This window comes from Podarcis filfolensis, assembly GCF_964270895.1.
Source record: "Podarcis filfolensis genome assembly, chromosome: 7".
NCBI classification, from domain to species: domain Eukaryota; kingdom Metazoa; phylum Chordata; class Lepidosauria; order Squamata; family Lacertidae; genus Podarcis; species Podarcis filfolensis.
Window position 1 is genome coordinate 58,377,001 of NC_139603.1, and position 22,678 is coordinate 58,399,678.

At 38.2% G+C, this 22,678-nt stretch overlaps 1 protein-coding gene across 25 annotated transcripts in view; it reads right to left on the reverse strand.

Moving 5' to 3' along the window:
- Positions 1-22,678, reverse strand: part of NCOA2 (nuclear receptor coactivator 2) — a 125,636-nt gene that overhangs the window by 68,347 nt on the left and 34,611 nt on the right. For 6 of the 25 annotated variants that reach the window (XM_083623185.1, XM_083623180.1, XM_083623190.1 and 3 more), the window contains exon 3: positions 21,825-21,978. The exons of the other annotated variants lie outside the window; for them this stretch is intronic. The gene's annotated coding sequence lies outside the window, so the exon portion shown is untranslated. The remainder of the gene's footprint in view (positions 1-21,824; positions 21,979-22,678) is intronic. 25 annotated transcript variants of the gene reach the window in all.

Genomic DNA, 22,678 nt, shown 5'->3' on the forward strand with positions numbered 1-22,678 from the left:
AATTTACATTGTTTTAATAACCTCCAAGTATCATCCTCTAGATCACCCAACTATATAGGACAGAATCCACTGCAAAATACTGCCCTCTCCCAAAGGCACTATTGGCCTATATCCCAAAAAGTGTAGTGGCAGAATAGATTCTGAAGTAGCAAGCACTAGGTTCCACCATTGCAGATTCAAGATCTCTCATGATAAGCAATTTAAAACAAACAAACAAAAGCCATGTCTGTTTTCTCCCCACCCCACCCCATCTACACCACTTTTCCCTTCATTTCTGGAGAAAAAAACCTTAACCTAACATTGCCAGAAGAGCTCTAAAAGAATATGCACATTTATTATGGAGCTGCAGAGGCTACTGATAATACTACATATATCAGAAGCCTCTGCAACTCCATGGGGAACATTGTTCCAAATCTGGCTAACCAGGTGAACCACCTGGCTTGGCTCACTTAAGATCCCAGCACAATGCTATTGCCTTTGTTGCAATTGTAGTTGTTTCCCAGCTCTTAATGACACATCTTACCCCTTTATCTTTAAGATAAATGCCCAAGCACTGACCCACACAGTAACAATATTGGCATATACTCTTCCTCAACCATGATAAGGCTTTTTATCTTTAGACCACTGAATGACTAGGGTTGCAGTTCTAGCCTGCTGCCTATTTATTGTTTCCCACTCTTGATAGCCTTTAAAGCTATCTGAGTCTAATCTCAAATAAAAGTGGAAGAATGCATAAACCACTGTATAAAATACTTTTAGAAATGCCTCTTTTTTGGTAGAACATAGCTGAAATATTGGGATACAATAGTAATCTGATACAAAACAGCACTTATAAGAATAAACAACCTGATCCCAAGCCTGTTTGACTCAGTGGGACCCCCAAGTAATGGAACCTTTCAATAAGTGTACTCAGAACTAGAGACTTTGACTCACATAACATCTAAGAACAGAATAATACCAGGCCTCAAAATATATGGGCAAAGGAGGAGGGCAGTCACAGAACTTGGAGTGTGTGGGGGTGTATTTCTAAAGGCCAGAGGTTTCGTTCATTCTTAACCATAAGTAATATATTTATTATATGGGACTGCAACTGAAGACATTACAGTGGACACTCAGGTTGCGAACGTGATCCGTGCGGGAGGCACGTTCACAACCCGCAGTCTGCGCAGGTCGCGATTTGGCACTTCTGCGCATGTGCAAAGAGCGATTTAGTGTCTTTGCACATGCGCGAGCGCTGAAAACCGGAAGTAACTTGTTCCGGTACTTCCAGGTTTTGGCGCATCCATAACCCGAAAATGCGCAACCTGAAGCATCTGTAACCTGAGGTATGACTGTAACTTGTATCCCTCTAAGTCTGTGGTTTTCTTAAGATCTCTAAGGATAAGGCCCATGAACAACTAGACCAGTGCCAAGAATCAGTTTTAAAATTGATGCTACTTTGCAGTCCACAACCCAATCACCCATATAACATACAGACCCCACAGCTATTGAAAGTATGTTGAGAAGTATCATGATCATTGTCTGGCTTGCAAGTTTGACATACGGAGAAGCAATCATATGATGGCTTGATTTCTTAAAAGTGAACTCTAAATGATTATTTGATAGAGTGAAATTTATCCTACACTTGCATGTACCATTTATCTACTCTAATAATACTTAATTGTACCTTACATTTATTACATAAATGTAACATGTTATAATATATATTCTAATAGGCATGCAAGGAAGAAAGCTCAAGATTCTTGCACAGGAGAAATGCAAACAATGTTAACATATATAAAGCTAGGAATGCATGGTAAATCACATTATCCTTCAGAATCCCATGACTAAATCTCAAGGAGCACTTCACAATGCAGTGAAACCAGTAGGTAGAGAATTACACCAGAGATTTTAGCAAAGGTGCTGAATAGAGTACAACCTTTCAAGTAAGTCCAGGGCAGTTATTACCTCACAACATTTTTAGTAGTCAGCCTGGAAGGTGATGATGGAGGGAAGAACCATGTTTGATCAACCTTCTCTGCCTGATCACCTAGATGCAACCCTGAATGACCCTCAGTGCATGTCATGCCTATGGCCTCTGACTCCCCTTCTTCAGGGAATGAATCCAAGGGCTTGGAATGGAGAGGAAATTGCCCTCAGGGACAGATCCAGATGTACATAACTAACCTGAAACACTTGTGCAAGAGGAGCCTGTTGTTCCAGTACCTTTCTGGCTGGAGGATGTCCTGTAATCTGCCTCTGACTCACGACGATTCCATCTCAGAAGCCTTAGTGGAACCATAGTCTCCCCTACTACATCAGATTCCTAGAGAAGTTGCCCCTTTTAAAGCAAGAGTCTCCTCTCAATGAAAGTAGAAGTAGCAACCAATACTGAATCTTAAAAAGGAACTGCAGCTCCATCTAAGCATGACTGTCACGGAAGCAACATCTGATCTCTGCTCTAATGGGACTTTTCAATCTGATCTCTTCATGGAAACCTTGCCTTGCGTATGTACTGTTAAAGACATTGCACTAAGCAGTACACACCTGCTATTACACAAGACCTCCCATATATTCATCCAGCTTTGTGCTGCGTTCTGGAGTGGTCAAGCAGCCAATACTCAAACCGACTATGAACTGTGGGAGGCATGCATGGGCCTCCCATTTTGTGTAATGGTCACTATGTGTAGACATTGGGTGAGTGGTGGAGGAAAGATGGCAGAGTCCCAGATCTACCATTTACCATGGATAGGGATGCACACAGAAAAACCTGTGACTAGTCCTAACACTATTTTGTTCATTGTTTCTTTGCAAAAATATTCTGCAATATGAATGAGAAATGTCAGGACACAATACAACTTAAGTAAATATAACTAGATTAACTTAAGTTTTCAAGCAAAACATCTAAGGAAATTGATCTAAGGCCATAGTGACATTTTAAGGGGAAAATAAATAACTTCAAGGTTCATAAATTAATATGTTTCTTAATTGTGAACTCTTCAGAGACATGCTTTTTTAAAGTAAGAAATAGTGTATATACTTCAGCTCTGCCCTAAACCCTGGGAATACAGTAATATGTAAAGCTAATAAAATATCTTGCTTTTAGTCCCAAAGGGAAAAACCTTTAATATTAGATGAGTTAATTACCATGTGGAAACCAACCAACATTTTCCAAAAACATTGGCTGGATCTAGACACATCAAAGTAGCATTGCAAACTTTGTATGAGAAATCAAGTCAGCAAAAACGGAACTCCACAGCACCAACTGGTGCCACAGTGTTAGAATGCATAAACAATGCATACAAAAGTGTTTTTTCTTTGCCAATGTAGCTGAGTCCATTAACAAGGTATGCTGAATATAAACTACATGTCCTGTCACAAAAACAAGAAAACAGCCCACTCAACAAGCATAATATAATTTTCATTGTTCTGAGGCATTGTATTTGTTGTGTGGCCCAGATCTATGGGCCTATGCAAATAAAACATTCATGTTCAAGACACACCAACCAGCATCCAATAATTATTTTCTGCCAATTCAAAATATATTAACTTCCAGTGTGCACTATATTAATGTTTCAATCATTATTTCTCAACTTTCTCAGATTTACAAGAGAATACACACACACTCACTCAAACCCACACCCCACACCAAAGTCTTAACATAATAAAAGCATTTCCTGCCTCCATAGAAATAAATTATTAAGGAGATGCTAAGCATTAGAGCTACTATCTTCATCTTAATCTATATCCAGGATAACCTACAATGTGCCTATTTGCACTACAGTAACAGCTATGTCCCCACCCTTAACTTAAAAGTGCGGGGGCGGAGATTGCATAAGTTAGGTTTAGTTGTATTTGAAAGTATTGATCACATTCATGAGTACAATGCTATAGGAAAGATTGTTGTTGTATACATTTTCCCCTTAAACAATAGTAACAGTGTTCAGCAGCAGAAAATGCCAACTTGACAACGCCCACCTTCAAACACTTACAAGGAAGAAAAAGGGCAAAGAATACCATTTTCAAAGTTACAGATATATTGGATTAAATAACAGAGGAAGCCTATCGATATGTATCAAGCTGAGAATTCTAAGTGTTTCTCCCTTCAAGGTTAAGAGAAAGGTAACAATAGCCAACACAGTTAAATGCATCAAAATGTGCAACATCAGACAAATACACAAGATGAAGTTTAAGTGCATGTCCTTGTACAAAGAGAACTGGACAGACTTAAGCTCTAAGTATTAGAAAATGAAGTTATCAGGTGTAATTGTGTTTACCACTATAGTATTTGACCTATTTTAAGCACTAGGCTAGCAAGCACAAAAACCAAGAGAGTGCACCTTCCTTTTCCTTTAGATTTGTAATTAGTAGGCTTTTTAATTTTCTTTTTTTAAGAGCCTCACTAGATACTGCATTGTAATTACAGCATTGCAAGAACAATGCATACCCCCCCGAGCTCTTCCTCCTCCTGAAAATAGAGCATATATATATTGCTTAGATTATTTTGCTGTGCTTCACAAAATTCTTAGTGTTCAACATTTTCTACTACACACTATGTATGCGCATATATATATATATATATATATATATATATATATATATAGCTTTCAATATAACTGTTACAAGGCAACTGCAAGGTTATCAGTAGTCACTTTCAAAAAGGAGGGGAATAAGAATATGCTTGAAATCCTCACTCTATCTGCTAAGGAATGCTGTTGCTCAATTGTCATGCTCTGCATCTTTCACATTACACAGAAAACATGAACATACCAAATATGAAGTCATTGCACTTCTGAAACACACCTTGCAATCTTCCACAGACTCTGCAGTTCAATGTAAAATCTCATCAGTTCTTCTTTTATCTTCAGCCTGTAATATAAGTAAAACCCACACCCTGCATACTGGCTTCATTTTTACGAAAGCAAGCAGCAATGAGCAGAGATAACATATTAGAATATCTGCTCTGCGTTAACTTAAACCAACATTGCCTTGATGTAAACCAAAACACATGCTGAGTGAGGATGTGCGCACATAGCAGCTTATCTCCTCTCTCATCTGCTTCTAATGACAGCTGATAAACTAGCCACAACTAATCCTTTTCTAGCTGGTGATCAAATAGACAATCCAGTATGGTGGAGCACTCGAAAATTCCTCCGGCTTCTGTTCTACTGCTGCTCTAAAAAGCAGTTTCCTTTTCATTGAGATAATAGCCTTTTCTGCAGTCACATGACTCAGAACCTACATTAGCACAGCGTTATGATAATAGACCTCCCCCCCCCCCACTTTCTACTGCTATTAAGGAGGGCATCTCTTCTAAAAACCCACTTAAAACATTTTGCAGAGTGAAGTGCCAACATTGTATATCTCCTTGGGAAAAAACACACACAATGAAAGCATTCTGATGCTATGTCTTCTCAATAATGCATACACCATGACTATAAACACTTAATACAGACTGAAAACAAATATTACGCATGATATTTATTAGGCATAAGTAATTATTTAGTTTATGAACTAAATAAGATTTCCAGCCTTGATTTAAGTTTAACCATATTTATTTTTTCCTCTGTAACACTTAACACATAAACCCTTTGTAAATTTGCTCCTATACGCACACTGTAAAAACAATAAATATGTTTTCAGTTCTGCACTAGCCGTGATATTTCTTCAGTTCCCCTCCCCTTACAGCGGTGAAAGTTTTGGAAACCTAACTAACTTTCCAGTTGAAATCCAGATCACTGAGGCAGTTTGCTTCAAATTCAAGAGTACAGTGGTACCTCGGGTTAAGAACTTAATTCGTTCTGGAGGTCCGTTCTTAACCTGAAACTGTTCTTAACCTGAGGTACCACTTTAGCTAATGGGGCCTCCTGCTGCTGCCGCGCCACCGGAGCACGATTTCTGTTCTCATCCTGAAGCAAAGTTCTTAACCTGAAGCACTATTTCTGGGTTAGCGGAGTCTGTAACCAGAAGCGTCTGCAACCCGAGGTACCACTGTATGCATTTTCCTACAAAAGTGAGGATTTGAAAGGTTCATCTACTCAATTTTTAATTAGTGCATTTATATCCCACCTTTTCCAGCTTTTTCTCAAGTTACATGGTTCTCTGCCTCCTTGTTTAATCCCCACCACTCCCTGAGGTAGGTTAGGCTGATGCCGTGAGTGGGCCAAGGTCACCCATGAACTTATAGGATTTGAACCCTGGTCTCCGAGGTCCTAGTCAGACTCTCTAACTACTCAATAAACAACTTCCCCAAAATACAGATGATTTTTGAAGTCTTGTAGTATCAGAAAGTCATGTGTATTGAAAGAGTTGTGCAAATTTCATCTCTTAGGAGTGTTTTTTGTTGTCACACTGCTACAAAGAAACAGTGTGAAGGAATCTTGGCTTGAGAATAAGATGGGCCAGAATACAAAATAATATAGCCAATATCTGAATGTAATATTTTGTAAACCTTTTAAAACATGAAATTCTATTTATGTGCACAGACTAGAAGTGTGAAAACTTTGCAGTAAAGCTACATTTCTGCAAAACAGTGTTATCAGGGAAAAAGACAGTTTATATAATTTTACTAAATATAAATATGAAGTGGTCATAGTAATGATATTACTCTTAATATTCAGCCACAGCACAGACAAGATTCCTAACAGGGAACATTACCAATTGTAGTTTAGACTCTCATCCACTATACTTCACCAGCTCTAGGGCCAGGTTTGAAAAATTGCTTTAATTCTCAGGTACCAACCTTGTTCAGAGCTGGAAAATATTTAAAATTGCTAGGTATTGACATGTTTTGGCTTTCTGAAGTTCTGGTTTAAGATACCTTCTTGCAGGAGAGCATATAATCAGACTGCCTAAACACCCCATGCCTTCAATAAATTAAAAATAAAATTGTTTTCCCTTATGTTGTACTAAAATTTACAGTACATATTTTATATTTAAAGGTGAGAGTGCCATGCATGATACCCCTACAGTCCTGAAGAATAAAAGTCTAATGGATGGGATGCATAGCAATATTAGCTGTCACATTTCTTTTATCCATGCAGATCACTTGCTGTAGAGCCCCCCACCCCCCCTTAATTTCTTTTCCAGAGAAAAGGGTGGCAAGTACTCTGATTAAATTTGCAGATGATATGAACATGGGAGGAATAGTGAGCACTGCTGAGGCAGATCTAATATTCAAGAACAGAAAGGCAGTGAAAAATAAAATGAGCTTCCACAAGGATAAATGCAAAGTAACCCGCTTGGGAAGTTAAAATTAAAGGAGCATGTACAAAATGAGAGCATGTTGGCTAGACAGTGGTACTGAACTGCAGACAGATGTTGAGTTAACAGCGGCTGTAGATAGATCTAAGGCAGACACTACAATACAGTGGTAAAAGGCATACTGGCAGTATCGCAATGAAAAATAAAGGGAGCAGAAATAACGTAAATAAAAAGAAAGCCCTAAATGCCAATAGAATATAAAATAAAGAGCCTTCAACAATGCACAGCTGATAGAATAACAGCAAATAGGACTGGGGGAATGCAGATGCAGAAGAAATTACTAACCCATATCAACATTTGGTGAAGTTGCCACATGACTATAGCACCCATCAGAGTTCCAGCGATGTCATATTTAGTGTCTCAGTGAACAACCAGTAGCAGTGAATATGGTTTTCATCAGCTCAGTGACAATGACTATAGGATACTGGGGTCCATTGCTCTATTTGATGTAGCCTAAGAAGCAGCAATTTTGGCTCAAAAGCAAAAACTGCAGTTAAGTAGAACACTGGGACCATTCAGTCACAATGTCAAACCATGGTTTGGTGTTATGTGACCAAGCCATGTGACTGAGTCCTGGGCAGACTCAGGTTTGCACAAAACCTCTTTGACGTCTGCTCAGCTTCTGATTCTTACTTCCTAGTTTGTTCGAACAAGAAAAGTATGGTTTGCTACAAACAAGGCTAAGAAGTTTGGAAATGTGGGGTGTGAATTTAGGAGAGAGGAAATGGAACCATGCAAGTCTAAGGCCCCCCGAGTGTTTCTTCAGTTCATATCAAACTATAGTCTGCCACTGCCTCTGAAGGGGCCTGCTATTAGTGATAGAATAAGGCATTTATGGGAATATAGTAATTGAGGAACCATAATCTAGGCCCAAGATAATCCAAGTTCAGGTGCAGTATCAAAAACTCAAAAGAGTTTTTGACATCAGATAGAGGTAGAAGATAAACTAACACAGTTTACAAGAGAACCTAAATCAAACCACAGCACAGTGCAGATCAGGTATTATTATATTTTCTTATTTATAGCTGCCCTTCCTCCCAAAATAGCCCAGGGCCAGGTAGTGTCATTTCTACACTGAGACATCTTGTGCATGTATGTGTAAAGGATAAAGGTGTAAGGAGATGCAACAACTGGTTGGACTAGATACCCTTTGAGGTTTCTTCCAAATCTACATTTTTAAGGATGATTGGCACAGACCAGTGAATACCATGGTCAGAACTGACCAAAATACTCTCAAAGCATGGTTCTATACAGAATAGAATCATAGAATTGTAGAGTTGGTACAAGGTTCATCTTGTCCAATCCCCTACACTGCAAGAATCTTTCGCCCAAGACCACAACTCTGAGATTAAGAGTCTCATGCTCTACCGACTAAACTATCCTTCATGGACATGTAATAATTAGAGGGTACTCTGTAAGCAAACAAACAAATCCTATTCCATTCATTCATTTGCCGTTCCGTTCCATACATCAAACCACTATGACAAAGTCTTGATTACCCATTTCCTCCCATAAGGGTTTAATATCCTGCATTACTGCAATGTCAATGCCTGGCTAAAAAAGCATTTCTGAAACCATACAGCAGATTCTTCTCTTAGATATGTGCAGGATATGTATGAAGGAACTGAGCTAGTTACTGGATTGCTTGTAATGGAAATGTGTCTTGCCTGCATGCCTTGTTACAACTTGTATGTGGATTGTTATAAGGTTAACCTGGAGTCTTACCAGATGCCCTGAGGTTCATTAGGCATTTGTCATTGCTGATGTGTCTAACAGCACATCTCTCTCCTAGGGTGGGAAATTTAAAAGCTTTGAGTAGGTACCTCAGTGGGAACAGCATATAACTGACTAGAGGTGGGTAGAGCAAGAATATATCGTGCTTTGGGGTGTCTGAGAGAAGGGCATGAAGGGAAAAATCTACTTGTGAGTAAGGAATACTAGTAAAACTACAATCTGTTGTTAACACTAGCCTAATAAGCCGCCAAAATGTTGTAGAATAGGCTACAGGACCACATTTATCCAATTTTGGTTTGGTTTTCCTGCAAAGGCAGTATGTTGGGTTTCAGTAATTTTGGGGTATCATTTTCTCACTCTCTTTCACATTTATATGTCTGTTGTTCTCTCAGCTTATTTCAAACACTCCCATGCCTTTAGATTTAACCTCACACTATCTAAGGAGGCTCAAGAGATACTCTGGGGTGTTGTTTGCTATGGGGCTGCCTGGCAAATAGTTATACTCGTATTTGGTAGTGGAGATTACCTCAATTGAGAGTACAGGAAAGGGTATACTATGTTGTTACCAGGTCTCCTTTCCCAGGCAGTACGGGACCCAGGGTGGCTGGGATGCGTCCATCACAATATGCATCTGTAAAATGCATATTTGAAGCGGGTAATACAACCATACATCTCACTGCTCCAAAGAGATGGAATAGTTAATAGTTTCATTTTAGCTCACTATGTAGGCCAACACTAAGCAAAAATATCATGCATAGTAAAAAAAAGGGGGGAGATAAATGCAGCACAGGCAAACTTTGCTACACAGTGCCAATGGTATTCGGATCTTACTGTTATTTTTACACAAATAAGATAACGGGGGGTGGTGGTGAGAAATAATGTATACATAGTTCCACTTGAAAATGGAAACTTTTATATTGACACAGAATACTGAAAAGGGCTTTTAAATTCATCCGCAAATTATTTTTAAACTAACAATTTAAAGTGACTACAATTAATATAAACTTTGCACATAACTCTGTAAATATTCCGCTTCTGGAAAAGTCTACAGTCTTGGATAAACCAGGTTCTTCTCCCTTCTGAGAATTTGATTTTATTTGAAATTGTAAACATCAGAAAGGATATTTAATAAATATTTATCTGCAAGTTTGAGTTGCACCTAGAGTCTAAAAATGAAGGCAAAAATGCTAGAAACTTGTCTTACAGTCACTTTTAAAATCTAGCAAAGACATACACTACAAAAGAAGTTCATACACTATCAAAACGTGGAACCACCATTTTTTTTTAACCTTTATTCCATAACATGGGAGTTCTTTGCCATTAAATTTACACTAGAGAGCCAATGTCAAGTTCAACTTTATAAGTATATATCGTTTGAGCCTGCTAGTCACAGAAATCTTAGAATGCCTGACATTTGCAACCTGAGTAACGCAGCAGTGGAAGTGCAGAAATGTGGCTATCATAAGTTGAAATGGAATATCTGTCCTCACTAGTCAAAAGATACCTAAAAAATTATGGTGGTGACATGAGTATTTTAAACAAGCCCAATAATGAGATGACATTGAGGAGCTGTAGAGTCCTCACATGGCCCCATCAAATAGTCCCCAATACTAATCAACAGTTGCAAGAAGATGCTTCTGTCAAGGAACAACTGCATTCAGCCACTTGATATATTAAAACAAAAAGTTGTTTCAAGTATCTGCTAACATCAGACAACTGCTTGAACATTACTCACTCTATATTTAAAAGCAACTAAATAGTTAACAAAAATTTGCACAGACACGTCCATAGTGGACTTTGTGCTTTGTTTTCCCTAAGTTCAGAAGGTCTGTTTACTATGTTTTGAGTGGGTGGGAGTGTTTCTGGTGTTGTAATTCTCTCTAGTTATGACAAGACTACTTCTGCAAAAAAGAAGCAGCGTTGGTTGTTAGGAACGATCCAATTCAAACTCAGATCTGTATTCGATTTGAAATCCTTTCGCAGGAATCCTTTGACTCTTTAGAGCTTGGCAAAGGATACTGTACATAGTTGACAATAATTTGCAGACTACAAAAGGAGATGGAACTACTAGCTTAGAACTCCGTGGATTGTTCCCTTTGCTAGCAAGAAACAGATTAGATAGCATAATAATAACAACAGATAGCATAATGATAAAATAATCATAATAGCACACACACACCCCGCAGCTACTTGTAAGATTTATCCCATTGATCTGTTTTAACATTTGGTTTTTAATTTTAAAAAATTAATTGCTAGGTTTTCTGTTTTTACTAATGTATTGCTTTGTAATTGTTTAAAGTTTTTTCTTCTTAATTTTTTTTTACTGTGTTTTATGTAAACTGCTTTTGTGTTTTCCTTGGTTTATAAATATAATCATAACCATAATGTGCTGCTTTAGATTCTATTGCTGTTGTTTTATAGTATATGTTTTGTTTTATTTTATTTTTCTATTACTGTATTTCTGTTTCTACTATAAAACTGGCCTGGGAAAGTTTATTTGAACAAAAAAATATACAACATTTGTTTGTTGCAGGTGGCATTTTCATCGATAAATATGATTAATAATTATTATTTTGTGTGGGAGAGTTATTGGCTTGGAGGGGGCTTGTTCTTGATTTTATTGTGTATTTTGTGTTTTTATCTTGTATTTTATGTTGCGAACCAGATGAAGAGTGGTATACAAATTTAATTAATAATAATAATAATTCTGGAACTCTTCTCAGGGATGGGGTCACATTTTGGCATCAATTTACTTTTCCGGGGGTAAAGAAAATCTGCTGTTATTGTACGCAGAACAAAAATGCCTCTATGTTTCTGAGAATGTATCTGTACAACTGTACAAACTTCTAGTATCTAAGTATGACTCAATTTCATTTCAAAAACACACACTATGAGAAACTGAAAAAAAATTACTTACTATCTAAACAAAGCATTGTTAAGAAGGCCTTGAAATAGCTGTGGTAGCAAGATTACTTCATTAAAGAGTACTACTTTAAAAGATGGGAGTATTGTTACTGAAAGCTAGCAAAAGATTCCAGTAATAGTAAACATGAGGAACAAAAATCACATTCTATATGTGCCAGGGTAGAGAAAGTATAAAAAGGCAAACACAAAACAAGCAAACAAAAATGGTTTGGGGATGAGTAGAAAAAACATGTTTTAAAATCTTCAGCAGTACAGTGGTACCTCTGGTTATGTACTTAACTCATTCCAGAGGTCTGTTCTTAACCTGAAGCACCACTTTAGCTAATGGGGCCTCCCACTGCTGCCGCGTGATTTCTATTCTCATCCTGAAGCAAAGTTCTTAACCTGAGGTACTATTTCTGGGTTAACGGAGTCTGTAACCTGAAGCATATGTAACCTGAAGCGTATGTAACACAAGGTACCACAGTACAATGAAGGACAAGATGAAACTGCTACTTGTATTTTGGATGAGGAACATGAAGGACAGAGGGATGCATTTACAGGAAAACTAGTAGGATACTGGAATCTGTATATGTAAATAGATAGTCACATGCTTTCTTTCCCTCATTATGCCCCACAATCTAATGTCATAATCACCACTTGTGCTTAAGCAGCACAAGTCCCATTGAAATGATTTGGCCTTACACCTGAGAAACTATTGAAATTAATATAATCTAGAGAAAGTCTAAACCTGGTACTGAACAGTTTTGTTCCCTTTTTAGCTGTATCATATAAATACATACATACTTGAGCTGCTTTCCAAGTGTAAATTAATTCTAAACACTAATTAGTATTCCTTTGTTTAGATAGGTAGCTGTGTTGGTCTGACGCAGTCGGGATAAATTAAAAATTGTCCAGTAGCACCATAGAGACCAACTAAGTTTGTTCTGGGTATAAGCTTCAGTGTGCATGCACACTTCTTCAGATAGTGTTCCTTTGTGTAAGTCAGGTCCTCCAGTAAAAAAATAAAAAAATGAGCGTTTGTCTCATCAAAATTCCCCTTACAGACTGCATCAGGAGCTGTCAAGCTATTGAAATATATACTGAACTACTAAAATATTCAAGTGTAATGAACAGAGCAAGTAACACTTCTCAGAAGAGCTCAGACTTTGATAATCATATGGATGGAGTGTGTAAACATGCAATATCAGCATGAAACACCAGCACAAACAGAAACATATGCATCAAGGAACTTCAGCATGCTTTTCAAGACTTCCTGTCATTAGACATGAGGAACATTTACCCAACCTTTAATGCAAAACTGCTGTAAGCTAAAGTACTGCCACACAATTCTCCATTACTTTCACTATATGTTTTAAGGAAATACTAGTAAATTATTACATTATTATTAAATAAGGCAACAAATATGCCTCCCAGGGAAGAGCATTCCACATGTGAGGCGCCACCAATGAAAAGAGCCAATATTATGTTGCCACCCTCCAATAGAGGGGGCGCATGAAGTAGGGCCTCAGATGATAATTCACAGCTTCAGGTTGATGCTTGTGAACTTTCAAGACTGATAGAAAGCAAAAGATGTGTGGTCCTACATGCCTGGATTACTACAAAAGTCTGAAAATCAAATACTTTTTATTTTCTACCTTGCACTAAGAATATGGCATTTGCCATATGTTAACACTGAGCAAGCCATGGAATAGACTGCTAGGTTAAAGAAGCATAATGTTATGTATGTTTATTCAGCAGTAATTACTACTGTGTCTATTTGGAATAAGTGTACTCCTTTGGACTACAGTCTGAGGCTAATCTTTTACACACGTACTAGATGGTAGCTCAGTTGAATAGGGTTTACTTCTGAATAAACATGCATAGTATTGCATGCATGTAACCTGGAAACATATGCCTTGGCTTGCTCTGGAAATGGGGAGAACAGGGATTTATTGTTACAGATACACACACATGTACATATACACACACATGCTTAAAGAATAAAGGTACTGTCTCAGGAAAATCCACAAAATCTATAGGGAATTAGATAGGTTGCTGCACTCTGCACCAATAGCTATTCTAAAAACTTCTCAAATAGGAATACTATAGTAGTCAACTGAAGAGTTGTGAGGTGCAGGTTACTGACACTAAACCCATTCTCTCCAGATGAAGGCACAATTATATGCAGCTTATTAATAGTGCATTCAGAAGTAGTCTTGAGATGCAAAAACCTTAGAAAACCACATCAGCAATCATCAGCTGACTTATCTACTTCTGAAGTTGGATTTCCCAACCATATCACTTCTGTTTTGCCTGAAACTAACACTGTCCCCAACAAGATCTTCCAGGCACTGCTTAAGAACCAAAGCTGCTGTTCCCATATATGATCTTCACTGAAAACCAGAATTCTCATTATCATGCCACATTTAAAAACTCCACTGAGTCTTTCACAAGGCTTCAGATTGATCTTAGAAAGTAAGGAAAGAACAGAACCAGTATTATAAAATGCATGCCTGTGAATACAAGTTCTTGGAGAACCTGAAGAAGAGTGCTATTGTGCTCATGTGCTGCTTGTGGGCTCCTCTATCAACCTGCTTGGCCAGTGTGAGAAAAGGGTGCTGGACTAGAGGAGCCTTTGGTCGTCGTCATCAGCATCATCATTTTTAATTTGTATACCATCTTTCTTTCTTACAATAATCAAGGTGGTTTAGAAGCTGAAGAAACAAAAAATGTACATCTTATAACAATCTAATGCAATACAAAAATGTGATAATAAAACATAACTTTAAAATAAGCAACCTACATCAAAAAAGTAACAAAGCAAACCTACATCAAAAAAGTAACATTCAACAATCATTAGAATAGTATGAAATAATATTATCAGCATATAAAAGTTAAACAGAAATTCACCCTTAACAGTTATGATAAATAATTTCTAAACTATAATCAATAAAACAATGGCAAGCCACAGTACATAAAATAATACAACAAAAATCGAGAAGCAGATACTAAAGGTTGGAGCAAGGCAGGTGGAAGAAAGCCTTGCATCCTATATGATACAAGCCATGATTTCGAGCTCATAATCCTACAGCATGAGTTTTATAAAATTAGAAAAGAACAGAGCCAACACTCACACACTACTTTAAACCACAATTAAGAATAATGTCTGAACCCGGGCTTGTGGTTTACCTCTCTGCAAAACAGGTCATGAGCTTTAACCATTGGTTGTACTCTAGCAGCAGAACAGTCCTATACTTCTCTACTCAGAAGCAAGACCTGCTGAGTTCAAAAGGACTTGTTCCTAACTAAGTACATACACAGCAGTGGTTCTCAAAGGTGAGGCATGCCACATGGATGTGGCAAGAGATGTTGGCAAGTGTGGTGGCAAGACTCAAGGACAATCAATATTATATTTTGGGATTGATTCGTGTTCTTATGTACCTTCATTATTTTATACTTTTTGGGGATCCCATGATCGTATTATAAAGTAGCTGTGTTCTATGTTATAAATCAAGCACTGCTGGGAGTTATTTTTGTTTTGTACTGTTATTTCTTATCAATAAAAATTTTTAGTGTTGAATGAGCAATTTTTTTATTCTGATACTGTGGCCCAGATAAAAAAAGTTTGAGAACCAGTGGCATACAGGATGGCATCCTTAAAGGTTCCTCAGCATGAACCATTTTGACTACAGAACTACAACATTTTCAATTTCTCCAAACACTGTACCTGCAACTTCCCAAATCAATACACACAAACCGGTTCAACGCACATATTCAGAGCAACTGCTACAGAAAGGCTACATGTGCATAGGAAGGACATTAACAATGCTTTACTACTAAATTTCACTTTCAAGGATTTCAAAGATTCATTTTCCATCTTGTGACTAATTACTTAATCCCTCAGAAAATTTCCAATTTTCATGAAATTTCTAAAAAAAAAATTTTTTGTTAACCTTCCCCTGCTTTCATTGTACTAAGCTGCATTACACATTTAAATCCTAGTTCCCCTCATTTTTTTCATATATATGGGGGGGTTATGTATCACTCATACTATATTCCACATTTGCATAGGTCTGTAACATGTTTCTTGTGGGAAAATAACAATAAAGATCTTTAAAATTATTATATAGAAGTTTGTCAGCAAAATCATTATCAGTAATTTCTGTTTAAGCCTCCATCTCATCTGTTTCCCTCCACTTTTGTAGATTTTTAGTGTACAGAAGAATGCAGAATACTTTTGAGACTGTACTCATGTTCCTATGATAAGCCTTTAAGGCAACTGCCTGAAAGCTTTCAGCAGCAACTTTCTGGGACAGGTACAAACATGGCCAAAAAGCAGTGATTTGTCTCAGGAGAAGTGTTTACAGGAATTAAATTAATCTTAGTACAGGCTTCAGCATGATTTTTTTCAAAAAAATAAAAAAAAATCCTTTGGTGTGTGAAATGAGGCCCATTCTGAGGCTAAAACAGAACTTCCAGTAGAAATTACAACTACAGATGTAATTAGCCAACAGTCAATACATTCCCCCCACTTCTGATTACAACGCAGTTGGGAGAGTGAAGGTGAAACTAGCTGACTCATAAACCGAACAGAACATATAACCAGACTAGTCAAGACAATTAAAAATGTGTGGGCATCCCTTAAAAAATAAAAAAAGCTTGCATGGGAGAAAGACAGTTATTGCAATATTTTCTCTTCTATGCACTAACAGCCTAATAAATACATGAAGATAAAATGCAGAGGATGTACATTACTAGTCACATTTGCCAAATATATAATTAACTTACTCAAACACTTTAGCATGGTTTGTCTTTTCAGATGGTCCCAACATTACACCAAGAAGCACCCACTAATGATAGTAACATCTAGATGCCAGACACATTTATAAAAGAAGACATCTTCTGGAAGAAAATGCACTTGAAATCCACAATTTGCTTAAAATTTTGGCTGTAGAATTAGTTGTGTGTTATTTTTAGCAGCCGTCTTGCACGTATACACGCTCCTACAATGGTCTATTCATGCAAACAGTGTAACAGTGGAAGAAAGTCACAGCTCAGCTTCTACGAGTACTGATTTCTGGTTTCACCTATTGCTCAAAGAAACCACCCTGGATCTTTCACAAGTGTTCTCCTACAACAGTTGCATGAGCAGGTGAAAGCAAGGTTATTAACCAGCTGTAAGTAAGGCACAGTAATTTCTCAGATCTCTTGATAAAAGAGAATCAAAACAACTCCTGGACTTGCAAATCACTAGGATTAGAGAAGACTACCGATGTTTTCAAATCATAGAATCAGAGTTGGAATACAGTATACAGTAAATGTTAGTTGTCCATTCATTCAGTTCAGAATGATCTTCTGTTCAAAGGTTAGCTTGGCAAAGTGGCCAGGAAATAATTCATTCTACAGAAGTGTAGGTTTTTTGCTTGTTTGTTTGTTTGCTAAACCTCTTAATGGTCAGACAAAAATTAGAACAACCTACTTGAAAATGCATGCTGTATTACTGATGTCTCCTGAGCACATGGTGTAATATAATCATAATAGTTTTGAAAGGGTGAGAGGCTGGTGGTATGTTAAATCATGCCATCTGTAGGTGCTTTATATAGTTCCATTTGCTAATATCAAGCCATAAGTTTACAGTACTGCTCCTATCATAACCAAGCCGGGGTGTGTGTGTTACTATGTTTAATATTTTACCAACTCTCAAAGCATTTTTTTTTTGTTAAGAGTCGGATTGTTATGCAGAAAAATCCCACACAGTTTAAGAATACATACCTTGTGAGTTAGTAGTAGTTGTGTTTTTATGTTGTACCGTATTTTTCGCTCCATTGGACGCACCGGACCATAGGAGGGGGAAAACAGGGGAAAAAATTTTTTTCTTGTTCTCCCGCTCTAAAACAAGGTGCGTTCAAGCTACATTCACCAGAGCTTGTGGGGCTGGCGGTGGGGGGAAGCGCTGCTTCCCCCCACTGCCAGCCTCAAAGATCCCTGAAGCCTTTGGAGCGCAGCGCCCCCCGCTGCCCTGCAGAGGCTTTGCGCACAGCCATCCCCAAGCTAGAACAGCGAGACAGAGCCCTCCGTCTCGCTGTTCTGGCTTGGGAACAGCCTTGCTAGCCTCTGTAGGACAGCGGGGTGAAGGCACCCCGCTGCCCTGGAGAGGCTTTGCGCACAGACATCCCCAAGCTAGAGCAGCGAGACGGAGCCCTCTGTCTCACTGTTCTGGCTTGGGAACAGCCTTGCTAGCTTCTGCAGGACAGCGGGGTGAAGGCACCCCGCTGCCCTGGAGAGGCTGTGCGCGCAGCCATCCCCAAGCTAGAACAGCGAGACGGAGCGCTCCGCAGTGCTCCGTCTTCCTGTTCTGGCTTTGGGCTTAGCGGCGCAGCCTGCATTCGCTCTATAGGACGCACACACATTTCCCCTTAATTTTTGGAGGGGAAAATGTGCGTCCTATGGAACGAAAAATACGGTAATTCCATGTCCAATCACCGGACTGACTTTACATTCCAAGAGAGTGAACTGGGTGGTACAATGGAGTAACTACTTGTCATCCTCTCCCCTTAACATACTAGGAGCTTAAGTAGCTCCATATGTTTGCTGTTTAGTGATGTGTATAGTTGAGCAGAGCAATTCAAAGAAGAAAAATAAACCCTGTCTCTCAAAGTTCCTCTCATGATCTCCCCTTCAGGTGGGTCCCTGAAGCCTTAACTGCTAAGAGGAGACTAATGGCAATCAGAAATTGGCATCTGATCCATTTTCTACAATACTCCAGTGTTATGCTACATTGAGAGCATTATAGCAAATTTAAAGGGTGGATCAGATCCAGCCACCCAGTGCATGGGGCCCAAATTACACTACAGAATGGGTCCAGCTCGGACTTTGGGATCCCAGGACCTGCCCAAGGGAGTTTTGTGCTGATGCTGGGCCTGAAGCTGCATGAAGGAAATGCTGTCTAAACACAATTCAAAATTTAAAAATATTTTAAAATGAATTAACAAATATGTGTCTATGTCAGGTACAGTTTAGAACAGATCTTTGTAAAAATTACTTGCTATGCTTTCTTTAAAAACAATTGTTAACTCAGTTACATTCTCACAAACTGAAAGGTCTATGGAATGGCAATATTGTTTCCAGGTAAATCATCCTATGGGGTGGGGGGTAGTGGGGGGGAAATCCCTGCTCACTGCAGATGCGTCTTCAATGCAAGCAGCCACCAGCAAGCCAACTTCATTTGAGTATGATGAATCTTTTATTTTCTAAATCAATGATGGTCTATGTTTATGAACCAGCGGGTAAAACTAAGTGTTGTGTATAAAACACAGGACTGTGCCAAAAACCTACATACATCCTGACATTATTACACTCCACCTTTTCCACTCCTGTCTGCAACAGCCAATGGCACAAATAAATGTCATAAGAATCCAGATAACAAAGGGACCACAACTGTTTTAAAACAAATCATCTATTTCCACAGAATATCACAGGTGGTAGTGAACATCACTCTCACTAGTAAGTTGTGTGGATGTATTAATGATCATGAGAATGTGAGCAACTACATGCATTCTCCTTGCAGATAATTACTCAATCCAAGTTAACTCCCATGATCCTCTATGTATCTGTGGCACACAGAACAGGAACCCCAAGTAATTGGTGTGCCATTCTCTACCAGACAATCTACTGACTATGCATAAAGTTCCTAAATGGTCATGGAATACTTGCAGTGCCCCCAAGTTCATCTATGTGCTCATCCAGGCAAACATTCACAATTAAATGGGTCATGCAGTGTAGAGCACTGCCACAAAACTACTGATGTCAGGGTCAGCATGCCTCTGAATATCAGTTGTTAGAAATCCCAGTTGGAGAGAGTGCTGTTCACATTATATCTGAATGAATTCTAAGAGTCATTTGTACCACAATGGATTGATAAAATAATATTAGTATTGTTTTCAAACAGCTCCTTAAAGACCTCTCCAGAATATATTCTAAAGGAAAAAACTGAACTGTTGAAGTACACAACCTGGAGAAGAGTACTAATGCACACATTGTATATCTCAGCATTACCATATTGCATGCTGATCCAAGTAAAATTTACAAATTAAAAGAAACTGTATTACTGCAAAAAATAATAATATAAAAATAGAACACGTCGCACAGGAAAGGAATGCATATGGATTCAAACATTTAGGAATGCTCATACTATGTAAATATTCTGAAGTACACAAGACCCACGCTGCAAGAGGAGGCTGAAATGTCAGCTTTCAGATCTTCCTCGGTTTTTTGACTCTTTGCTTTTGTAGAGTTCATGGTACCTATTTGTTCATCATCACAATCTTCAAATGTAAGCCAGCAAAACGCCACAAAGTAAAAATGCTGTCAACACTCTCTATGCAATTTGACAGACTCAGTGCAATCTCCGTGTGATAGAAAAGAGCTAAAGAAATGGCTAGAGAGTTCCTAATTCAGGTCAAATAGTAATTAGCATGGTTTGTTCAGATATTAATAATGTAATATATAATAGCCAGTGATTAAGTCACATGATATTGTTCACTACTTTCTAAAGTAGGGCAAGTACTCCACACCAGTATTGCAAGGGGGGGGCATCATGGCAGTTGGCAACCTCAGAATTTGGCAGCATAGTTTAACCATCAACACTAGCCAGTGTCACAGCCAGCCCAAATTCTTCCCCTCTGTCTTAGCAACACTTATTCTCTGCTCCATCTTTAAAGGGACAAAGAAATGAACACATATAGAATTCTCTAGTATATGCATTTATATTGCTTATTATCACAAGAATAGAGAGGGGGCCACCAATACACCCCAGGATTATGTACTCAATTATGCAGACTGTGTTGTATTTATGTTAAGGAAAGTAAAATCAGAATATCATTTTCACTTGTTAGGTCTACTGGGACCAGAGGCAGGCTGGGCGTCAAAACCTGTCCTGTAATAATTCCGATACCAAAAGCCTTGTGTAGGCGGACTATGTAGCAATAGCTTGCAATCTGTTAGCAGCAGCACCTTAGCATGAAGCCTATTTTTTCAGAGAACTACAAAGGGAATTGTACAATCAACCACTAGAAAAAAAACCCAATGCCTTCGTCAACACCAAGTTGAAGTTGAAGAAGCCATTGATTTATATTATCTCAAATTAACTTTTGCATCTTTAGAGGTTACTAGATTAAAGGACAACATGTGGGTAATCATGCTAGAAGCATTTTCAGTTTTGTTTTAAACCACAAAGTATAGCATTGAACAAGTTCATGTTTTATTGCCCCATTCAAGATGTAGAGTGTATGGAACTTGCAACCAGCAACATGATAGAGCACAAATGGTATTTTTGCCACTAGGGAAAGGTTAAACAAAACACTTCTCAAAGGAAAAACAGTTGACAGGAAATGTGATCTGCATATCCACATACCCAACAGTACTAAAAAAAACTGAACAGCTAACAAGAATTGCCTTGCAGCTTGACAGGAAAACTCACTGGTCAGGAAGCACTGAAAGTATTAATAAGAGAGCAAACTGCATATCTGGTGATGTCACGTTTCACATCATAAAGCTGATGCTTGACCCAGATAAACATTTACTATAAATATTTCATTGAAAATGAAATCCAAAATAGTGAAGCTATTTTTGCTTACTTCAAACCACAAATGAATCTAAAAACAATTCCACAATGACACTTTTCACAATAACCTCATGATTCCATTATATTCCTGAAACAACCCAGTACTCCTCACTTTGCTCTCTATACTTTCACATAAATTTCGAAGCAAGAGAACTTGTGCACCAGTTTTGTTTGCCTAAGAACAGAAAAACATTTCAGGAGACCAGACTTTGTATAAGCAAAAAAGCAGTCGTCATTTTCCTGACCTAGTTCAAACTTAGATCCAACTCTGAAGATATTTACTATAGAACAAAAAGGTAACAAACAGGTTTAAACTCACCTCTGGGAATAAATTGTGTGCCACTTGTTTTAGTTTTGGAGGAAAAAGCATGAATATTAAACCACTACACTTACGAAAGAAAAAGAAAAATGTTCAAGTCAAAAGCAAACACAGATCTGCATGACCTCTCTCTCTTTTCCTGGGGTTAGGAAATCTATGAAGAAAGAAGAGAAATGAAGCTGTAGTGCAAGGCACATTGGCCTGGAAAATTGCTCATCACTTTCAGTTCCAGAACATGGTTGTGCAGAATCAAAACTAGGCACAATCAAAATCTTAAAACCTTTTATTTACACAATCAAGGAGGAAAACAAGACAAATGATTTAAGAATTAAAGAAAACAGTGTTAAGCAGTCAACTGGGGAGGGGTGGGAGCCAAGATGTAAAAAGATGTTTCGATCAAGCTAATGAATAATTCAAATAGGTGGAATTTGCTCACTGTTGATAACGCTGCACTGATATTTGAATAGCCAGCTCCCCTCAGAGTCCAAGTTGTAACAGAATTCAGGCCAAATTATTACTAAGAATTGGGACACTGTGGGAGGGGATACAACTCTAAGGAGAAATGCAAGTTGAAGAAAAAGACTAAGGGAGTCCTTCTCTGGAACCAGAGAATGCTGTCCAACAAGATTGAGTATAACAACATTTCTCTCACCCCACCCAAAGCAGCAAACAGCAACAATTATAGGCTAGAGCCACTACCCTGAAACTAGGACGCAAGGCCATTTTGCAATTAGACGACAGGGATGCAACATAAATAAATCCTAGTAAAATTTGAACCATATTCACAATCCGTATCACCTGAGCGTGAATATAAATGAAAATAAAATGGAAGGAAAAAGTTCAAGATACAGTGG